General features: G+C 41.0%; 1 protein-coding gene across 10 annotated transcripts in view; it reads right to left on the bottom strand.

Moving 5' to 3' along the window:
- The window catches only part of LOC124171645 (microtubule-associated serine/threonine-protein kinase 3), an 831,728-nt gene that overhangs the window by 131,521 nt on the left and 676,349 nt on the right, over positions 1–23,858 (bottom strand). The window contains exon 1 of one of the 10 annotated variants that reach the window (XM_046550869.1): positions 22,163–22,257. The exons of the other annotated variants lie outside the window; for them this stretch is intronic. The gene's annotated coding sequence lies outside the window, so the exon portion shown is untranslated. Of the gene's footprint in view, positions 1–22,162; positions 22,258–23,858 lie in introns of those variants that run through there. 10 annotated transcript variants of the gene reach the window in all.

Genomic DNA, 23,858 nt, shown 5'->3' with positions numbered 1-23,858 from the left:
AGGGAAAAGCGAGCGGGTGCGGCACAGGGAACCGCACGCGCGCCCAGCCAGAGTTCCCGACTCCAAACCGTTGTCTCATTATACGGTACTTCCTTCTCATCAGCTGCAATCCACGAAAGAGTTACGATAAATATATTGAAATAAACACTTGCAGTTTTCCGCGGGCATTATATTTATTCCGGCCTAGGTTTCGAAGAAGATGATGTACACCATCTTGAAGATGATGTAGTAACAAGGAAACGTATGTCGAAATGAATTTTATAACCGTGCAAAAGTGGAAGTGTTTATATCAATATTGAAAAATTATACTCCACCAGGCTCGGATTTTACTACACAGAAGAGTACTCTAGCTGGGTTTACTGCTAAACGTTGATTTCTGGAGGCTCAAAAACGATACTTTGCTACTAATATCAAGAAAGAAGTGTTCCATAAGTACCAGAACGGTTCATGAAGGCATAAATGGTACAACACATGAAATTATAACGGTGGAAGATAAATATTTTCAACTTCTCTGATATGCGGGAAAATATACTCGCAATTATAATTAACGCTTTTTATGCATTTTATAAAGCTCTAAAAACCTCATTTTGATTGTATAGATGAGTTAAAATCAATTCCTGCATAACACTATCGGTTTTACCGTAAAACGCCTTAACTTTCACTTACTTGTTAGTGATCGAATATATTGGGGCGTTATATGACAATTTCGTTCACCTCGGTATTCAGGCACAACAATTTCTATTCAAATATCATAATCCCATAAAGCATTTACATACACATACAAATTTTTCAAGTTTTTGAGTCCTCATTGTTGTCTTAAATGCGATAAACAACATACTAGGACATTTGAACAAGGAAGTGGGGACATTTTCTGTTAAAAGTTTGACGTATTCATAATTTGATTCCATCAAGCGATAAATAAAAGAATATACTTTCACAAGTTATTACTCCAGAAAGATCGAAATAAGAGACATTTCAATTTTTCGAAGAATTCGAAATTAGTTCGCTTAAGGGGAGACCAGGGATGGATTCAGCATTAAACTTGCAGCGGGGTCGTGACCTGCGACCTGGGAGTTTGGAATACCCCCGGGAGAGAGGGGCGTTTTTACAATAGGGATTGCTACGCTCTGCGATAAATACAGCTCAAACTTCCCTTCAAAATGACATTCAGCCATGCATTTGCATGTACAATCCCTTTACTCCATTACTAGAATACAAAAGCTATCAAACGAAAACAAATTGAATATTTTTTTATAAAATTTTTAGGGGGGTCATGGCCCCTGTGACCTACATCCGCCCATGGAGCGACCCACCTAACTGAATGAGTGAAGACGAAAGAAGAAAGTTAATGGCGAATTTAGCATTTTTCACGCAGACATACGGGATTCTTAGATAACACTTTAGTCAGTTTCCATTTACATCTCACCACACGCTCAAACTTGTAACCGTCACAATAACGTAGTCACTTGTGCATGGCGAATGAATGCAGGGAAAACGTACAAATTAGAATCAGTTATTTGCGACGATGGATTTCCACACAATAGGAATCAACACAGAAATAATTTGCATGAAATTGCTGCCTGAATATGCTTACGTAAGCAAACACGAGCAAAGCTAAAATTGGCTAATATAAACTCGTGATCAGACCTAAGTCTAAAGGTTTCAGGGTGATTCGAGAGACCTAGGCACCAAAATTTAATTATGATTACATTTATTATCCCAGGAACTTTCCCGAGCACTCCAAAGATGAAGTGAAAACCTAAAGGGGCTTTTAAACCGAGGGCTTGGATTAGTGACTACCACCAGAGCCTCTTTTTCCGCCTGCTCGGGCATAAATCAATTACCTTGTCACTCCGCTTCGAAAAAAAAGTCTTTACTGCGAATCGAGTCGGGCAAAAAAGGTAAACTTATACGATCCATAATTTGATGAGGGAAGGAAATCCGTGAAATTCTATGAATGAAGGACTTGGATTCCACGGCAATTTTTTTCACGAGCAATTCAAGTGGATGATTGAGCTTTTTTCCTGCTTGAGTCCATTGATTAAAATCATACACTACGTTTCTTCATGACTTTATTCCTTAATTCATTTTCACAAATTGTGATTGAAAATATTTATTTTTTTCAAATTTAACCTTTACAGGTCAATTTCAAAATTCCTATATTCTCCTGATTGAACGTAAACTTGTATTTGCTCAGAAATAGCAGATTTAAGAACTGTATAACGCAGGGTTTCTCACGGAGCTGAACAAAGATTTGTATCGTTCGCGCTCGACATACTCGCCCACGCGTGCTTTTGCGAGTTAAATAACCTACCACGGATCAAGGCATACGACTGACGAAATTGCTTATTGAGCGCCTGAATAAGATCTTACCATTGAAATAGTAAAATTCTGGAAAACTTAGTCCTCAAATTCTTTCGTAACACAATATCTAGAGCTGCCCCTTAGTTTTTTTTAGAGGAAGGCTACTTTGTTTCATAGAAATCCATTGAGCCAAGATGTGCAAAGAGAGGACTGTTACAATGACTGTTTATACGCTCGTAAAAATGGCATGCGTTCACAAAATCCGATTACAGTGCCTGATTCAGTGCTGATCTCAAGTTGGGAGGAAGAGTACATAAGCCATTTGATTTTACATTATTTAAAGGCATATAAACGGATTGTTTTCACTGACAAGATACACGAAGGATGTCAATCTAAATAATGGTTTTCTTACTCTTTCACTATTTCTCCCATTTGAATACCTTAGAAAGAGCATTTCCAATTTCCTTTGCGTTTCCAGCTGTATTACAACTCTTGCAAAAGCGATGTTATAACGTAACTACGAATTAATAAACATATTCGCGTAGCCTTCACCACTATTTGACGGACTTCAGGAGAAGCAGAGGATAATAAATGATTTATTTCGAGATATGATGCTAGAAAAGGTCACCGAAGAATAGTAAAGATCAAGAAATTGAAAATAAAGGAAAATTTTGAGAATGAATATACGCAGTATAATAAAGGAGCTGGTGAGCGAAGAGAAAAAGATGCACCGCAGGAAACGTCGGGAAATATGGTGAGAAAACTTGAAGAAATCCCCCCACTGGAAAAAAGGAGACTTCGAGTGAATCCAGACTGTTACGGGAAGAGCCATATGTAAATCAACGCATGGTATAGCGAGAAAGGAAAAGTATCAAACCCGAAGGTTCACCATCTAGTATTTTATCAGCATTTAAAACTGGTGAAATGTTGACACTGACTATTTGAAGGACTTTTATCAAATACTTGTGTGCAACATCCAAATGAAGAAGGCGGACGAGAAATCTTCCAAGCCAAATTCCTGCTCCAGTGCGCACATTGTGATGGGTTCACCGGAATCCAAGGATAGCACTACACACATCATGGTGTTTGATGCTACGTAGTGGACATCCATTTCAGCCACATAAACAAAGTTATAAATATAAACAAAAATTTTACTGTTGCCAACTCAGGATTAGACACAGGCTAATCATACGTCGACAGATTTAATGAGTTTCCCGATTAATTCACCTGAGTAAAGTGACACTTCGCACGCGGCTACTCAGAATACGGATTCCAACGTACGCGGCTTTCATCCCGATACCCTAATTCGCTGAACGTGATACGATCCTTCATAGTACACAGGTTTCCCTGGAAAGACTCCTGAGACATTTTGCGCAAAATATAGCGTAAAAGCCTTCCTCATCATTCCCCGAACGCGGATTCGCGCGAATCGCTATCATCTCAAAATGTTAACCCAACATTTGGGGAAGCTATGACTTATATTTTTCCCCAGCGTAATATTGTGTGCTTTTAGAGAACAAGGACATACGATGACAGAAATCTAACGGACAATGAATGCTACAAGGCAGCATAATTTTGCGGACAGCTCCGATACTTGAGTCAACGCATGAGTTTAGCATAGACATAATTTCAGAATATACGTTAATGAGATGAAAAACTTTGTTGTATTCCACCAATATATTATAAGTAAAAACAAGTTTCGACGCAACGGTGTCATTCCCAGGTAACTGGGGATGAAGCCGCTGCGTCAAAACTAGTCTTACCTTAAAATAAATTGGTGGAATACAACATAGCATCCAGTTCATTAACATTAAAATGAACTTTCACACAGTTTAGAAGATAGCGATAATTATTTCAGGAAATCGTTTCATGAACTAGCCAGCGGTGTCACGTTCACGAAGTCACCCTCAAGTATACGCACGGCGGGAAAATTCCACGGAAAAAGAATCCAATTGCCGGTCAAGGCAAGCGATTGAATATACTCCTTTCATTACGGGGGTTGGGTAAACATTGCTCGTTGCACGGACGGGCTAGAGAGAGGCCTCATCCTTGGCGATGAGTACTCGCCTCTGCGCAACGCCAACGGAGAGCAAAGCCACGGCTCTGGGGGAGGCCAACGGGAGGTATTTACGTAAGCCACCGCCCCCCCGCCGGGAACACGGTAACTGAATTAATCGCCGTGCAGTAAACTGATAGAAAACAGACGTTATCCCCTGCGCCGGCCGCGGACCGATGCCTCCTAAACCAAAGGCGTCGTTTACTGAAGCTCGGCCCGAGTGACGAGTATCGCGGACGTTTCCAGGTCACGTTGCGAGCGCGTAGGATAACATTGGAATTGGTGGGCGTGGGGAAGATTGCACGGCAAAGGATTGTATATCTAAAGGAAGAGGCTTATTCGAGCAAGGTAGATGACTGACTCACGGAGCGCCGGAGTTGCTGAACGCAAACGATAGGAGAAATTGTTTGAAACCTCAGCAACATAGAGGCGAATTTACGAAACAATGACAATGACGAATGGTATCAATTACAGGCCAATTTGTACATCATTTATACGTGCCTACAGCATTCGAATGAATACGTTAAATTTTCTTTTTCCAAACGAAGTTCCAAGGAAGGAGACATGGAGGACCTGACCCGTCGCGAAAACCGAGAAAACTTTATTGCGAAGTTTATGTTATTCATTCAAAATAATCAGCAAATTACACGGAGTATCGCCGAAAACCACCAACTGCACAGCAATTTTTTTTTAAATATCCACGATGGTGATCCCGCACTTTTTACTGGGGATTCATTCCATTGTCTTATTTCAATTTCTTATTCCTACACACTTGCCATAATATTCTTTTCCACGCACTACGGTCACTCTGGCCGGAAAATAAATGAAAACTTTTTGTTTAAACATCGTTTGTTTGTTTGAATTTCGAAACTTAGAGGAAAACCTGGGCTCATCCACTAATTACAAAAATTACCGAATGGGCAGTTTCAAAAATAAAGAGACAAATATTTTTTTCTTTTTCCATCTATCGCCGACTTCTGAAGCTATTTGTGGCAAAAAACCGACGGCCTGCAACCTTTCACCGATAAGCTGATGGCGCCACGCGCTCCATCCGTGAGGGTCATCTCATCTCAGCTACTTCTCCGTCTCACGCATCGGTCCCGCGAAGCTAATTGTTGATTACACTCTTTTTGGACAAAAATTTCCCTCAATCAGCAGTTATCCCTGAAAGGGTTCTCCCTGAGACTCTTATGATGTCACCGACTCCTAACAATTATAAGGCAACTTTCGCGTACATTATCATTTTCGACTAACGAGAATACAGCGGAATGAGGAAGACTTATTTCGTAGTGCCTTGCCTTTCCCTTCAATCTACTGAATTATTTTGATGAGTTTCCACTTCGGGACTAAGAGAACGATACTGACACAAGATGAGAGCCTGACGTTGAATCGAAACGAATGACTGGAAAGGTCCATACCCTGTGCCCTCGTAATGCTCGTAGTGAACCTTCGAATTAAGTGAATCCCTGTAAAGTCCGATTCGTTGTACAACACGGACGGAAGATACGAGATTTGTTCGTAAATTACGGGAACTTTTTAATTTCACAGGTTCAGATAGTCCGATTGTCAATTCTTTCATTATTTTGGTAAATATGCCCCTCAAACCTGATAAAATTTTCAGCTGCATTAATTGTTTACATTTTCTGTGGTAGCCGCTAAGATTAGACGTGTTAACATGAACTCGGCGATTTTCGTTCGTTAACAGAAATGGATCTAAGAATGATGGCAAAACAAAGAATGATCAGCAAATAAAGTGGTAACGAAGTATGTGAAATGTCAACAAAATCCTCAGGTGAGTCTGAGTTTCAGAAGAATTTATGAGTGGTATAAGCGTTTCCAAGATGGCCGTGAAGATGCTGAAGATGTCGAACGCCCCGGACGCCGATGCACATCGACAACCGATAAAAAGGTGAAAGAAATGGTCATAAAAATCTAATCTCATGAATATCTAAGGCTATTTAAATATCTATCTAGGAATATCTAATTTTGAAGGTGATAACACTAATGAAGACAAATAAGTAATTTTTTTCAAAAAACTAAATTCCCGTTATTTTCCGAACACACCTCGTATGGAAAACAATAGTCAAATAAGAATAGGAGTACTGTCCAGGATGGACGGTCTGAAGGGTAAGCAGCGCTCAGGGCAAACCTACAGGACGCAGCAAGCGTTTACATGGGTGTTTTAATGCGTGGTGGGGAAACGAATCCCTGCATCTATGCGTTCCGAAAAATACTTCTCTTACTTTATTTCTCAGATGGCCCAGGAAATCTAGAGTGGCTCTAAGATGATGCTCTGCGTGTCGTTTTGAACGATAGATGTACTTAATCGTTCAAGCAGTCTAAACATATCTCGCATGGGTTTTAAGTGCCTTATACATATATGCATGCAGTGGCGCAGCGAGGGAGGGTTTTAGGGGATAAAACTCCCCCCAGGGCTCAGAGAAAGTTATAAGTTTAATCCATTTTACTTAATTGGATTGATATTACTAATAGAATAGTGTAAGAATTAATAAAATTTCCCTCAGAAAGCCGTAAAACTCACCATTTTCAACCATTTATCTTATAATTCCACAACTTATTAATCTCGCACCTACCGCTTATCCTGGTGGGTACACCATACACCCACATACCCTGGTATTAGTTGCACCTAAACCCCCTAGCCTTAATTCCTAGTTGCGGCCCTGTATGCAAGGATGGTATGTGGATGATTTAAAAATCTGTCCGTTTTGATATCACTGAGGGAGATTTTGACAAAAATGAAGTCCGTGGCATTGACAAACATCGGAAAATTTTGCTGGGAATTACTAATCGCTACGAGACAATGTAGCAAAACAAGACACCGCGGAGCTCACACACCGCTGGAGGGGAGGTAAACGAAAAACGGAGCACTGCTTGCACACGAGGCATGGGAGGAGATATCGCCCCTCCCGCGGCAAACCTATGGCTTCGCGGAAACACGCCGCGCCGGAGGCCGCCAATCGGATTGGATCGTTTCGTCACGGAGTTTATTCGGAAGAGAAGAACTATCGGCAGGACCTCAATCGCACAGATGGATACATAGCGTATCCGGGCTCGTCAATAACAACTGCATCCGTGGCAACCAACACTTCCGCAATTGTGCTTCCATTCAGCCGTCCGCGTTGCTATTGCACACGAGACGCCGTAGTGGTCCCGCGAAGCTACGAAGTCGGGTTAGAGGCTCCTCGCCTCGCTACGTTTCGGCAGCGGAGTTATGAGTCGGCACGGGAGCCGCTAACCCGGGCGTCCAACCGGGAAGACCTCATTCAAGATATTCAGAGGTCAAACTTTTGAAATCATTCACCAGTGCTAACGATGAGAATCCGAGCTATATCATCCGGATATTATTTTCATGGTGGATTACGGCCCAAAAAATAAAAAATTGCACCAGTGATATTGAATGGGTAGAAATAATTCAAGAGGGTTTATTTGATGTGAACAACTAAATCTACCACTGCAATTAAACGCGCATTTAACTGAAATTGAAAGAAAAAAGGAAGGAAAAATCCATTAAGTGTTAAGTTAATAAAAAAAATCTCCGTAAAAAATATGGATAGCAAAAATAAAAAAGCGATATCAATAAAGAGGTGCACATTTTCCCTTCGATTACAGTTTTAGCCAAAGGAGTGTATTACGAGCACGTTATTCGATAAGAATTAGTGGCACAAATATTCTTATACGATTTATATAGCATGACGCCTTCGTTGGATAGGTACAGGGTATATTTAAATCATCTATCCTGTGGCCTTCATTTCAAATGTGCTTCATATGAGGATGAAAACAAAGATCAATGACCCTTGAAATTATCCTCCATTTTTATCTTTCGAATCGGTTTTCCTACCTTTATTATAAAAGGAATGAAAACTTGACGTTTTATCATCTCTTTAATTATAGACCAGTATCCGAGTTTTTCTCAACACGAAGTGGATTCTTCGGTACAAATAAAACGTAAAGAAAAGAAAACCTTAAAATGGATGAGTAAAGGAGTAAGGGAAAATGTTTCAGAGGCTTAGGAAATATAACTGATAACTTCCATAAAATTGGTGCAGGATTCCCTTCCTAGGAAATATTTCTCATTCTGTCTCCTCCTGCTTCCCGAAAGAAAAATACAGAATTGCATATTACACCCCCTCAACTCTCAAAACATTGTTACCCAACTGCAAAGATCGTTTCCCACCAGAAAAAAGAAGTGGAATTGACTGCCTAAAGTGCGACGATTGTGGTATGAAATACATCGGCAGAACGGAGAGAAGTGTTAAGATCAGAGTAAGTGAGCATCACAACTGTTTGAAGAAGAAAAAAGAGCAATACAACTTCGCCAAGCATTTATTAGATTGCAAACACAAAAGTGATTTCAAGCCGGACATCCTCAACTCAGAAGGAAACAGGAGGAGACTCGATGCCCTGGAAACGTTGGAGATAATACAATATTCAAAGAACAACACGCCCCTTGCCAATGAACAAGTGCTCCCCTCCCACTCCGCTCTCTTTTCCATCCCCATCAGTGAACTCCTACAGTGACAACATTTAAATTTCTAAATGCCTATCCACCTGTGTGCCGCTAAAATTTCCAAGAAGGAATACTACGCAGTGCTTTTACCAAAATTCCCCCAGTCCTGTCCATGACCTTCGGGGAAATCATTAACCCATACAAGCACCATCCACAGCCGGACTCAATGACCACCATAGACTATTGTGATTTGGAAAACTCAATGTACCCCGCTAATCCTCTTTTTCTTCCCCAACAAATTTTTATTTCTTTATTTCCAAGGCTGAGGAAAGTTTCCATTAACTTTTATCTTTGAATTTGTGTGCTATTTATAGCCTAGATTTCTAGACGGTTGTTGCATAAGAAATAGGGGCATAAAATGATCATCTACTTTTAATCAAAGGGAGGAAATCCGCAATAATTGCGTAATATTACTACTAATGGATGCAGCAAAAGCAACACGGAGACAAAAAAATGACATTTGCTATGGATTGAGAAAACTATCAAACAAGTCCCACCGAAAGCGAAACTTAGACAATTACTTTCAATCCATGCTATGCAAATAATAGTATTTTTTACACTGATAATTAATCACGTTACGATTCTCACAGAATTGATCATGTAACGTTTCCTTCCGAGTGAGACAAGCTGACGATTGCAGAAATGTGAAAGCGCAAAAAAGCAATGGAAAAAAAAACATCACAAGTTATGTGTGGCAAGGACGTAAAAAATCCTAGTACGTCGGTGGGAGGGACAAATGCAGGGCGTAATGCGTAGGCTTGAGCGAATAATGGCGAGGAGGACGGGGGGGGAGACGCGAGGGGAGGACGCAGTTTCATTACAGCTCGCTCGCGGACGACAACAGTTACGGCGACTCACTGCCTCCGCTCGTTCAACAATTGTTTACACAGTCGATTACGGCAAGGTTTGAAGAATTGAGAAATCTGCATTTATCCTTTTCTCATTACGTAGCTCACTCCCAGAGCTATTCCCGAGGCGAAAAGTCGATGTCTTAACCCTTTGAGAGCCAACCGATTTTCTAGGTGCGACTCCAAGAGTCCGAGGCATTTTTGCTGATTTGTGGTTCCACCTTTTTAATGTATTCCTTGACGAATTTTTGGTAATATGCGTTAATTACTATAATTTAAAGAAAATAGTTAATGCTAAAATAAAATTATTATAGACTATTGAATGATTAGTGAACCATCGGCATCTAAGAGTGACATTGCAGGAGGAGGGCTATCGCGCTCCTGGTACTTTTCGCGATGGATCGGAGGAGCGCGATAGAGCTCCCGGCACTCTAAGGGTTAAACCCTTTCGCAGGTAAGGTGAAGACGTCACAAGCTCATTCCGAACGGATTACTACTCAGCTAATTCTGTGGATTTATTTGCCACTGCTTTCACGTTTGAGAGCGATTTCTTTCCCCATTTTATGTTAAACGTGCGAGAAAATGGCCGAATAGCGATAAATTTTTGTCGGTATTTCCCATAATTGTACCGAATTAGTGAAATACGGACCTGCTAAGCCGCTACTCATATGAATGATTTTGCTTATAAAAACCAGGCTTTTGCAGATGCATTTTGTTCACCTTTTAAGACGCTAGAGCTCCGTTTCTTACGCCAAAAAGAAAGAAAAACTTTTAATTATACATCTACGCAGCATGAACTATTGTTTATTATCCAAAATTTCATTTTACTCACTCTATCATTGTGCTTATGCAAGACACGAAATGTGTGAAGGTAGCGCCGATGCTGAATCATGTAATCACTAAAGATTTCTTAACAACGCTGTGGAATGAGAATAGAATCTCCTTCATTCTTCAAGAGTAATTTTCAAGATCTCCATGATTTCCGTCGTTAGATCATTCATATTGTACATTATCCCAGAGTATTCTCGCTACTTCTCTGTTTTTCACTCATCTTCAATTACGTATCACCCCCCGAGCTTATCTTTAGAAAAGTGATTTCTCGCTATTCAACGGGAGGTTTTCATTTTACCAAACATCAAATTATTCCTATATCCGAATTAAATATGTATAAACAATAAAAGAAACTTTGTTACTTGCACAATATAATTAAAAACTGCGACCGGTTTCGGCTGTTAAAGTTTCGATTTAAAAACATACGTAAACTAATAAAACTGATGTATCAGGTCTTGCTTGAAGTAATGGCTCTATATTCATGCAGAATGATATAGAAATGCTCTTTTCGCTCAAAATGAAGACGCATCTAAACTGTGTTGCAAACTACAGAAAAACGACGAGTGAACTGAATCGTTGCATTAAGTTACCACAAGTACTAAGATAAGAAAGGAGAAATACGCTTAAAGGTCCTGGAAGGAATGGTTGCGCATGATATAAATCATGGTAAGTGTCATGCGGCGTAGCGACAAAGGGAATATTTCGTAGGGTAATAAACACTCCGTATTAGCAGCGAGTACTTAAATTCCACTCATCACGAGGCTCGACGCATTAAAATTGTCCTCAGTACCTGATGACGGCAACAGGTTGAAACTCATTAAACCTACCAAGGTTTCCTCAAGCGATTGCCACTATCAAGGCCTACAAGTTGTGCCTATAATAACGCTAGGCACAAATAAGTCACCGCTTGCTGCTTTAAGATGTAAGTGATATTATTAACAACTATTACGTCAATGGTTTGAATAAAACTGAAACTGATTCATACAGTAAACTGCGGCACCATACAATTTTAAGCAAAAATACATGCAAGTAGGAGATTAATTTCGGGTTCTCATAGTTCAGATCGCGCATGAGCTCTAGTGTACAAGATAGAGACAAGGTACACAATGAAGAAGAATGATTACAGAATTTAGCTGACGCATTGGAGGACGCGGTGTATTTAGTTTTGATACAACCTTGACAATGAAAAGACTTAAAAGGTACATGTTTATTGAATGATAATTATTATTTGAATTCCGAAAGCTGAAGCCACCTTTTATTTTCGACTATGTGCGACCCGTTTAGGTTAATAACCGCACTTTTTACCTGGCAATAGTAAGAATTTAACTCCAAGAATTCTAAAAAAAGACTTATTGGTATGAACTAAGTCCCGATTACAATAAAAAATAACTCCTAAATGATAGCAAAAATCGTACAGATATCAATATGCAAGTGCATGGTTCAGATCTGAGAGGCTAGAGAGAGATCATTATATCTATTATGTTGATTGCACCCTATAAGAGAGTTTGCTAACAACGGCATAGCCCCAAAGAATAAGAAATAATTTGAGCGTACAGGAGTTGCTGACTCTCACAATTCACTTGAAGACTGTTCCACGGTCAACCATGTTCTTGCTCTCATTTTTATGTTCACCTCATGAGTAGTAGAGCGCAAGATTAACACGCTACAGTAGTGTACGGCATCTATATAAGGTACTTCCGAGGAAAAAAATCACTTGACCTGAAAAAATGAAGCATCTAGGCATTCGTAATGAAAAGAGACCGAGTAAACGCAGTGCAGGTAAATTATAAAGGGACAAATATAAGATTAGTGAAGAAAAATAGTGGAAAACCTGAGGTACCTACCTGAGATTACTACGGGAAATTGCTCTAAGTCAATAACGGAAACGAGTGACATATTTCGCAGAGTAGATTTATGGACGACCTAGATTTCAACAATTTGTTTGATCTTCATGTGGCGTTTCAGTGGAGTATATATCCACTGATTTTGGTGTGTACATTGGAATGAAACGCAGTTTTAGTCTCGCAAAGATGACTTAAGCTAGCCCCGCCCAGCCTTCAATACATCTAATCAGCGGGGCACGCTCGTGTACTTTTTCCACAGAAGTGTTCATAGTGTTTACATTTTTTATTTATTCCCATACCACCGAAAACAGCAAATATTGTCCTTTCACAACGGGGTTTTACCAATTACACTTGCACAATAATACCCACACCCTAGATAGAGGAAATCTTTCCAGGCGGGACTCGACTCCGCGACCTTTGTTTGGCAGGCGAGGCCGCCACCGACACCGACATACAGACTCAATACATTCTGCACTTGCACTTCTAATGCACAATTTCCATTACTATTTCTTAATTATTCTTGGATTTGTCCCCCAATAATTAACTGCTAACATTTCCAACATATTGGCCTTGTATGGGCACACCTCTCTTTAACACTTGTATGGGACGAAATCATAGTTTCTTAGAGACGCCATGGCGCGCCATTAACTTACGAAACTCAGGCCGTCCATTGACCTACTCTGTACAATTCACCGTGTACTCCCTATTTCCACAATAGCAGAAAAGTCGAAGGCCTATGCGGTCGCGTCCCACAAACCGAGTCACCAAATGATACGGCAAAAAGAATGCTCATCAACTTTGTAAACGTTTGCCAATTTTTCGAAAGCATCAGGTTTCACAATGCAAATCGCAGTGGAGATGTAGGCCAGAGCGGGACGTGAGCGGACGAGGACTCAACGGCTCGGGAAAGTGCAACTCGACACTTGATCCTGCGGCGGCAAGCAGCCTTCCTGCGAAGCGCACTCCAAAGCCAAAGACCACGACGCCCAGTCATCGTGTCCCGGCCAAGGATGCACTCATACAGAAGCGGAACACACTCTAAGTTCACGACTCCAGAGCCTCTCTCTCTCGCGGACACTCAAATGCTACAAATACCGGCCACCAAGCGATAGGAGAGAGACAATTAATACGAAAAATATATGGTTTTTCTCGTATAAAACTAGCTTTCCCGATGCTGTAAATTTATAATAAAGTGAAAAGCAGATTTGGGTTGTTCAGGTTAAAATATCGTAGGCTTTCCCCGTGAATACCATCGATAGACCCCAGAAGATTTTATGTTAGTTAAGCTTGTAAAAGCACGACCTAGACTTGGCTCTAAATGTGATCAATAAGGAGAGACGAGGAAATGCATAAATTAGGGCAGAAAATGAAAAAAATTAAAGTTTAGTTAATTTCTTAAGACTGGTTCATGTACACGAATACTAACTCTTTTGGCTGGCCAACTTTTATTAATTTGAGCTTTCCCTTTCCGGGTCACGCAATGCATGTCAAAGCAGCCGTTAGTTTGAGAAAGAGATCGCAGAATAAAAACAATACAAAGCGTCACCGAAAGAGAATAACGAGGCACTAATCCACCGAAGGCAGACAAGATAACGCTTGAATTCCATGAAAGAAAGGCACATTGTATTTGAAATATGCGAGCTACAGCTTAGTAAGGAAGGGCGGAATGAAACCCGGAGTCACTATAAGCCTGCTCTGAACCGAAGGCGCCAAAGGGACTATGGCTTAACGTCCCGTTCGACGGACGGAGTACTGAACTTGCCCCCCACTACAGTGGCGCACCGAGGGGGGGTTTTGGGGGATAAACCCCTCCCACTAGAGCTCAGAGAAATTTTCAAGTTTAATCCATTTTACTTAATTGGATTGATATTAATAATAGAATGGCGTAAGTTTTAATAAAATATCCCTCAGAAAGCCGTAAAACTCACCCTTTTTTACAATTTATCTTAAAATTCCACAATTTACTAATTTCGCACCTACCTCTTATCCTGGTGGGTATACGATACCTACACACACCCCGGTATCAGTTGCACCTAAACCTCCCCCAGCCTTAATTCCTGGCTGCGCCCCTGCTCCACTAAGCATTCAAGTACGGATCAGGTACTTTTTAATGATTCTCAGCCATCGCCGGGATTTCAACACGGGCCCTCGGTGGGGCATATGGATTATTCTCTGGACTATCACACCAGCCGGATGGGGCAGTTTGGAATTGAAGAGGCAAAACAGAGTCAAACGAGGAGATAGGACGGATGAGAGCATACGAAGCGTTTTGCAGAGTATATCAAGAGGTGAGGTTTGGAGGGTCAACCGAGACAAGCCTCCGAGGAATCGGATGGGACCACGTGATGGATCACCTGCGGAGACCGCGTACCAGGGAAGATTCAAGGATTTCATCCAGCATTACGCGATGCTCGGCAAATTGGAGATTAATAAAGGACAAATGATCGAGTCTTACACCTTATCTCTGAAAAATATCGTAAATATTTGGAGAGGAGAATATAAAACTGAAATCTAATTGAGACGATAGATTAAAAAATAACCTTTGTTCTATTCCACGGAGTATTTATCAAGAGACTCGACCGGTTTCAACGTTAACAGGTCATAGGTGAGCACATTGTTACGAAATTTGATCAGACTTTATAGGTTCCAATACTCGGACTTCTTCCCTACTTTAGGAAGTACCAGCTCTCGGAAACTCCCAAACAAAAACCCTCGAATAGCGAGGTGGTCTAGGAAGAAGAAATAGACCCCTACTTACCATGTGAAAGATTACACATCTGTAGCTTAGCGTAGGATGAGCTTTACCCTCAGTAATGAAAACCAACCTTGGCGTTAAATCACAGAGGGAGAGAGAGATTCTTACAAAACACTACGTTTATTTTAATATTTAATAGATACTCTATTGTATTATACGTTCCAGATAGCATTTTGAATAGAGGGAATTACAGTCGGATGGTAGGCCCTGAGGGCCGCTGAGATTACTTGAGGGTCAGCCCGTCCCGAAGGATGAGCCGCCACCGGAAGCAGGGCCGGCGGTCGCACGGACGCATGCTAATGAGGGCAGGGGGGGCAATCGATCGACGGACACCAAGGTGGAAGGGACGAAGCGTTCCGAAGCTCCGAGAGGACGGTGTTGGTATGCCAGAGACAAACACGTCCCAATGGAAGACCAGATATTGAAAAGTCACTCTAGCATTTACTACGTTTCTTTCGAGTAATGTTCAGTTTGTAGGAGGTTTATAGGAGGTTGTATTTGCACTTGGCATTCTGCCCTAGCTTCTTTAGCTACTGTGAAACTATGGCACCGTATTTAGACGACCGTAGACGTAGAAAGAGATCCAACGTAATCTAAAGCGTGGTTCAGAGTTGAATATCGCAAACCACACATCCTTTACCGATTTCATTGAGAAGTGATACCCTGAAATAAGACATATTTTCATTCATGCACTATTAATGAAATAAAATTCTAGCTGAATAAGCCAAATTCAACAGTATTTCATGAATATCCTTATATCCCAGGCAACAAAAATCAGGCAACCCTTTTTTGAACACCATGTGCACTCTTATGTGATCGGTATGAGTATAAAATGACTATACAATGGTAATTTAAAAAGTTATTCGAACTTGGTAAACTCTCGTATTTACACTCATTTCCACTGGCACTATTTAATATAATGATTTTTATAATTTTGAATAAGAAGAATAATTAAAAAAGAATAATTATCGCGTTCTTATCAGGTGCCCGAATCATATATAGCAATGAAAAATGAGACGTAATGCGCGTCACTATGGTATCATTAATAACAACAGTTTGAATCTAAGCTATTAAATGCTGACCATTAAGGCATAATTGGATATAATACATTGAAATTTAACCCATGGCATGAGGGATAAAAGCTTTTGTTGATATTTCTTCACGATGTAAGTTATTCAGTCAATAAAACAGGGAGTGGAGAGTTCGAAAAATAATTCATCCAGGAAGGGGATATTAGAATGACGTCCACGTTGTCAAGAACTTATACGACAGCTGTTTCTTTCAACTTCGTATGCAAAAAAAGGTACATACTATTCACTTCAGAAATCCAAGTGCTTCATGGAAATTCCAGCATTCCAGCACGGAGTAGACCCTGTACGTAAGCATATGGACGGGGAAAAACTCAGGGGCAGATAATTCAAATTTTTTGGATCAGAAAATAAAATGTATTGATTCGAAAATCGTTTGGCACTATGATTAGGAGAAAAATTGTCTTTGGCATTGCATTTATTAGCGGAAATATTCGCTGAAGGTAAATGTTTCAACAGCGACTCGTTTGTGGTAGTCAATTTATGATGCAGGGAGTTTTACTGATAAATTTGAAAAATTGAAGGAATTACTATTCTTTGCGAAAATGCTAATGATATGGCATTAAGAAAAAATTGATAAAAAAATTGGGTTTGCAATGAAATTTTGATTAGATCCCTCGCAAAAAAAATTGCTGGAACGCAATACAATGCCATCAAAAGGGCACCGAGGAGGATAAAACCCTTCCATTCCTGTCAGCCGAAGAATCACATTCCAAATTGAGCTAAAATTTCAGGGTCTCCAATCCTTCAAGCCGTAAAATTCTGCACGTTTTGTTGGAGCACTAATACTATTAAACGTGATTTCTTTTTTCCACGCCTGAAATTACTAACTCTCGGCATAATTAAGCCAACGAAAGTCAAGTCGAATAGAACTACTAAAAGGCTAAGAAAACTTTGTAGATTTCTTTTAACAACTCATACCTTTGTTTTTACTTGAATCACAAATCATCTTCAATCTCGGGGACAAAAATATTTCTCGCAAAATAAATGAATACCTAGAAATAAAAAAGGCTCAGATTATTTGGAGAAGAGGTTACCTTTTACGGGGATATTTGAAGAGTGTAAACTTAACGAACATTTGGGGTTAGGCATTTGAACCCATTGACCCCACTCCGTTTGTTACGGCCTTGGTGTAGATGTAAACATGATTCCCAGCAACGACAATACTACAGCCTCACAAGCACGCTCGGTGACAAAGGAAAATATTAGCCTTTGGCCTGATTCTTCAATGATTGCTTAAAAAATATCTGACATTAAAATTATGATAATTTTTTTACCATTCAACTCATCCAATGCAACTATCTAGAACTGAGTCAGCTTAGAGTGGGATAAGGTAAAATCTTAACCCCTGTGTGATCAGAACTGATCCATGGATTTGGACACCAGATCGACCAAAAACAGGACAGCCTAGGATACAAGACGAGAGATGATGAGAGGATAGGCGATAACAAGCGATGTCTTTATCTTTATAAAATTAGGCAGATCAATAGGTTCATCGTCTAGTTTTTTGGGAAAACAGTAGAGGCGCCACTTCTGCACGGACTTATGAACAAACTGGAGACGGGATGAAGGTTTTAAAAATTTACCCTTCAACATGATCAGAAATTCTGTCATAGTCACACAGGAACCCACCGGCAGGGGGTAAATTCAAAAACAGGATGAACACATCAGAAAGATCAAGCAAGATTTAGCATTAGAATTTATTCCCACGATGATAACTGATTGTAAACCTGGGTATATACCTCGTGTCACAAGTAAATAATTGAAAAGAACGATGCAAAAAATCAATTACTCGTACTTCGTTTTAACCATTACCACTCAAGGTATTTAAGGTGTACTTGTTTTCTTAGCCCATTATAATACACTTTTTTGTTAAGAATTGCGTACCTCGCGGAGTCACAAGTTACATAAATTCCAAAGGGAAAATTAGATTTTAAAAATCTTCGCTCGAATCCCGGCTAAAGCAAACGATTTACCTACAGCAGAATTTTCACAATAGCAAATTTAAGCGAAAAAAACGCCATTTTTATACAGACTTAGAGTGACTACAAATATTTGTATTTGCTTCAAAGAATGTATACACGAATATAAGAACTCATTACTTACAAACTGGCCGGTCTTATCGCAATGTTTATTATTTAATAATAATAATAATTTACATATTAACTACAGGTGCCTCCAATTTCAAGAAATTCAATATAAGACATTTAAAGACAAGTAAACTAAAGACATTTAAAACCACCAATGCCAAAAATATTCAGGCGGGACTCGAACCCGCGACCTTCGGCTTATCAGGAGTAGACTCATCCCCGCTGCCACTGAGGACATCAAAATTTCTTAATTTTTATCTCATGTAACTTATTATTGTGTACAAAATAGTTACAGTTGACGTGCGTAGTTTATAGCCCATCATAGCCATCCCCTTCATACAGTCATAAGACCGCCCCTAATACATACGTACCGCGAACGCTCGCGGGGCAAGGCCCAATATTCGTAACCTGACGTTTCGACAACTAAACTCGCCATCAAAACCGCTCTGCACAAAGGCCATGCGCTGAAGCTACCGGCAGGGAAAATTACCGAAGCGCCGCAGCTGAGTTTGCGAGGATTAGACGAGGCGGGGATGAGGAAACAGCGATTTGTCTGGGATGCGTATCCAAAATCTTGCTGCTGCACATGTGCTCCGTCGAACCCACGCACAGAAAGGGTCGCACTTCCAAACGGTGCGCCGCAACACGCTCGTGCATCGTTGAAAGGTCAACGACGATCCACACGGGGCTAAAGCAGAAAAAGACTAGGTAGACGGCCAGGAATTTTACTTGGCTCCGATAAAATCATTCCTGAAAAATGATATGATAAACTTTCTTAGGTTCATTAATATATTTGGAAAAGCACGACCCGGGTTCCATAGAATAGTGAAAACGTCAGGGGCATGATAGATGCACCTAACGATGTGACTATGTTATCAGACCCGGATGTTGCTTTCCAAAATACTTTAGTGAATCTAACAAAGTTTATTCCTTCTTTTTTCATATTGGAAAGGTTTCACAGGGTTAATCCTGAAATCATCAGTTACAATAATTCCTGTTAGACTAAATCTAAAGTGGTTGATTATGGGAAATAGGAGACGTGATAGAAATTAGGCGAGTTGAAAATCTTCTTTCCGGCGATGAAATGAGGCTTTGTTAGGAGTTGTCAAAAGGAATAAAATCAAACAGCTTAGGTGAATTTGCTAAGTCAACCATCGTAATTAACCGCACGTACTACAAACCGATCATAACGGTTCAGATGAGATTCGAACACAAAACCCTGTGGTCTCGCAGGTTGACAAAATTAGTTGAGAAACAGGTAATCACTCCAACCATATGGCCCCCACGCTCACTATCCTAAATGACAGGTCGAGTAAACCAAAAATAAACGGTATCTTCGCCCATAAAGTGCTATTTGCGTTTAGATCACACGATAAATGGCGCGGCGCAGGCAATGCAAACCGAGCGCGAGATTCGAAAATCAGAATAACTGGGGCGACATGCGGTACGATATTTTATGTAGACATGAGTCGTAATTGTGCTACGGAGAACATAATCATTCTCCAGAGTCAGAGAAATATTCACTTACTTCCAATACTTATCCACACTTGCACAAAAATTACTCAGAGAGGACCAGAGAAATACTCTGACAAAGCGAATAATACGGTTTCTCTAACAGCCGTAAACCATAACCCATCATCTTGCACGGTTATGCCGTGTCGTTGCTTTAATGTAAAGTAATAAATTCAGAAAAAAACTCTTTGAGGTGTACGATTGAGTTGTTGCGACGGTTCACTGCATACGTTTCAGACTTTTTATAGACGGTTGTGGGCGTTAAGCACTCCCATAGAGCTATGATAAGCCATACCCAATCAAAGCTCACAGTAAAATTCACATAAGTAGTAGTATAATATCCGAGCACACACGATTCTATGCATACAACTTAACTATATCGCGCCACAGAGAACTTTGTAATTTGAAGCCCATTCAAATGCACGTCTTTGCTCCATCAGTGAACTCCATTGACCGGAAAAAGTCGATTACCCCGCAGGCGAAACCATTGTCCGTGAAATATGAACTGACGCATTTGAACACCAAAATTATGCAAATCCTTAGCTTCTTTCATCGAGGCTTTCTTATAGCCTTTCATAATAACCAAGGCTCCGTTTAAATTTAGCCTCTACCGGTCAGATTCATACCAGAATAATTGACTGATTGCACACCTTGGGAAAATTCAAGTCACTTGTAAAGATAAATACCTAGTATAAAGACAAAAGTGCATTAAAATCAGAAATAAACTACTTCTGCTTGTATAGTAACGGTCAAAAACAGCACACTGACATAAAATGTTACCGCTAACGGTAGCGTTTTTAGATAGACATTTATGTTAACAGACTAATAACTAAGTGCTTCTGAAATTAAAAAAAAATGTATTACATGAGTTATAACTTTTGTTTTTTTAGTTTATATATAAAGGGGCTATCGCTGGATTTGCTATTTCCACTTTGAAAATGATATTTTTTAAATCGAACACGGACAGTTATAAATATATAAATAAATTATATACACATAATATGAGAGAACGGCTGACATCTTATAAGTAGGCATAAGGAAAAAGATGCACATAATACGCTCAATATACTTCTAATTGAGCAAATTGCAAATTATTTTCGGTATTTAACCCGGGTTTAACTCTTCAAATCCACAAAGCTTTTCATGACTGACTCGCTCTTCATTTTCCAGGAAAAAACCAACACCGTTTTCATTTCCCTGAAGATGATGAGAGATTCGATCGCAGAAACGACGCAGGAATGGAGAATCTGACCCGGATCAAGGCCAAAGAAAATTAACGTAGTTAATATGCCAGAAAAGCGTTAAAATTATCACCCTTTAACTGGACGTTTTTTAAGGATGTAACAATCTCAAAACACGTAGACATAGGGTATATTTTTTCGGGCTTCACAACGGTCGATGCCTTCCCCGGTAGTCGACGTTTTCGAGGGACACTTCCCAATCTTTATCACAACCGGAAGAACTTTCTCCAGCCCTAATGACGGCAGGGTCCCCTCTCAACAACCACGGAAGACACAAACCATAGAGAAGCCCAAGCAATTTCACGTCAACCCTTTGACGGGGTAAACATCAAGCACTTCCCTGAATATGCCTGCCATCGTGAAGAGGCATGTCTTCCGGGTTTGACATTAAGAACGCCTAAGTTTTCTCGCACGACTGTTTATCCCGCGAAGCAGTCTGATGCATTAGATTAGCAAAGTGAAGGTGCAATTATTTGAACCCACTCCAGAAAAATGCCGAACACGGGAACTTGGTCCGACGGAACATGGCTAAAAGAAACTGACGTTCTTAAACTCATGCCTCTGGAAGAGCGACGTAGCGAGATATCAATGATTACATTTTGTTCTTTCCATACATAATGCTTCACTACTGGTGTAATTCAACTATTTCCCCAGTAAAGGCATTAAAGACAACACGCTGACTGATGATGGAAGCAACAAAGTTTAATCACCGACATTCAAAACATCCGACGCTCGAATTCAGCCGACAAAAGCGGGCGCAAGTTTTCAGCTGCACGGTCTACGATCAACCACATGGCAGTTAGCATGTTATTGTACTTTACACAAGCGAAATGGAGCCAATGTTTCGATTACATACCAATCAAAGGGACCGCCTCAGAGCGAGGATCATCTGAACGTTACCACAAATAACTCTCGGGTGTACGCGGTGTCAAACCAGGAAGACAACTTCTGTCACGTCCATCAACCCTTGGAAGCGTACGCCTCTCGTCACGTTCTAGCGACCGTGACGGGCATTCGCGGGGTCCCGGGGTCACTGGGGGGGCGGGGCGCAGTGGCTCGGCTCACCTCTCGGCCGGCAATGCCGTCGTCTGCAAAGCAGCCCTCCTGCTCCCTGGCCACGCGAGACACTCCCCGCCGTTCTTCGATGCGCACCTTGCTCTCTCACCACCAGCACAAGACTGCTGCTCCGCGACCCCTGCCGCCCACGCGCCCCCCCTGCCCGCCGTATTGATTTTTGCCGCCCCGACGCTCGACGACGGCACGGCGCATGTCTTCGGTGCCGTGGGGCCAGAATGTGGTGACGAGTCACTCCAGGCGGATTCGCTCTTGAGCATCGGATCGCCTGGAACGAATCTAACTGCTGGTCGTCCTCACACAAGCTCACGGAATTTCGTAGTGGACGAATTTGGAAATGGATAAGTATATTTTCAAAAAGCTTACTGCCGCGGGTGCATTATTTCCCGAAGAACAGATCCAGTGGAACAAAGATAGCTGCAGGTAATCCTCGCATAAGCTAACAGCATTTGGCAGTGGACGAATTTGGGATTGGCTGAATCTATTCTCAAAAAGCTTATTGTTACGGATGTGAGGTTAGCATCAGTTCCCGAAGAACCAATCCCGTGGAGCGATCCCGACAGCGGTTTCTCGTCGCAAAAACTTACGGCAATGTGCAGTCGAAGAATTATGGGCTGGGTTCGTCAATTCTCAAAAAGCCGATTATCGCGGGTGTCCCAGGGGAGCTTACGACTTTCGTTGCCAACTTTGAAATAGACCAGATTCCGTTAATCTACTCGGATTCCCCAGCTATTTTGATGCAAGGGCATTTTTATTTCCTACCAGAGGGCTGGCCGTACGCTCCATGCTCTACGACGAGTAAAATTGTCCGTCTAAGATCGGGATTCCACTTTTCCGTGAGGCGCTTAGCCTTCTGCACAATGCACTCAACTAGCCACGTGCTTGGTTCTCCCTCCTTCCCTACCCCTCCCATATATTCACCACCCTCCATTCTGCGCAACCCAACGGCTGAGTCAGATTTAAACGAAACTATTAACATTCTTTTACATGAACGTGTCCCTAATTTAAAACGGAACGGAGATACATTAATAATGGGAAATAAATTTGAGTGAATTAAATATACCAGACTTAGGAGGCTAAAAATCTAATTATTTTCTGAAGAGTGGCTTCAGACGCAGTTGATGTTAATTTCATCGTTCCAAGAGCAGATTCAAAATAGCCAACATCAGATAAACACAGCGGAATTGCGGACATAACACCGGGAAAATTGAATGGATCCGTGGACTCGTTCATTTTGGTGAACGAGACCGAAGTGAACGGTACTTCCCCATCAAATGAACGGTACTTCCTGTCTTGAGGGTTGGGGGTGGTGTGGAGGGTGCTAGTCTGCAGACGACACCGCGAGGCGACACACAAAGGAGGCCTTCGGCGACGCCTAGGCGTGGGCGAGCCTTTCGGAGGTAAACATCACGTGTGAAATCGCGAGTAAGTCAGTCACGCGTGCTAAACAGAAAGGTCACAATAGCGTAAAAACCACATTGTGTGAAAGCGTATAAGTCGAAGGGCATTGGCTGCAAACGGTCATCTGTTTTTGTATGCGAACACTATGAAATTCCGCATTCATAGCATAAATTCACTGTAGGAGATAGCGACCGTATATTTCAAGCTTTTTTTTACTAGCCCTTGGAAAAAGTCGCAGAGGAAACTAGACAAACGCATTCCTATACTCCAAGCTTTCCATCTACAT

The sequence above is a fragment of the Ischnura elegans genome, chromosome X (assembly GCF_921293095.1).
Source record: "Ischnura elegans chromosome X, ioIscEleg1.1, whole genome shotgun sequence".
Classification (NCBI taxonomy): domain Eukaryota; kingdom Metazoa; phylum Arthropoda; class Insecta; order Odonata; family Coenagrionidae; genus Ischnura; species Ischnura elegans.
The sequence above is the reverse complement of the archived record's forward strand: the minus strand, read 5'-3'. Positions and strand labels throughout refer to the sequence as shown.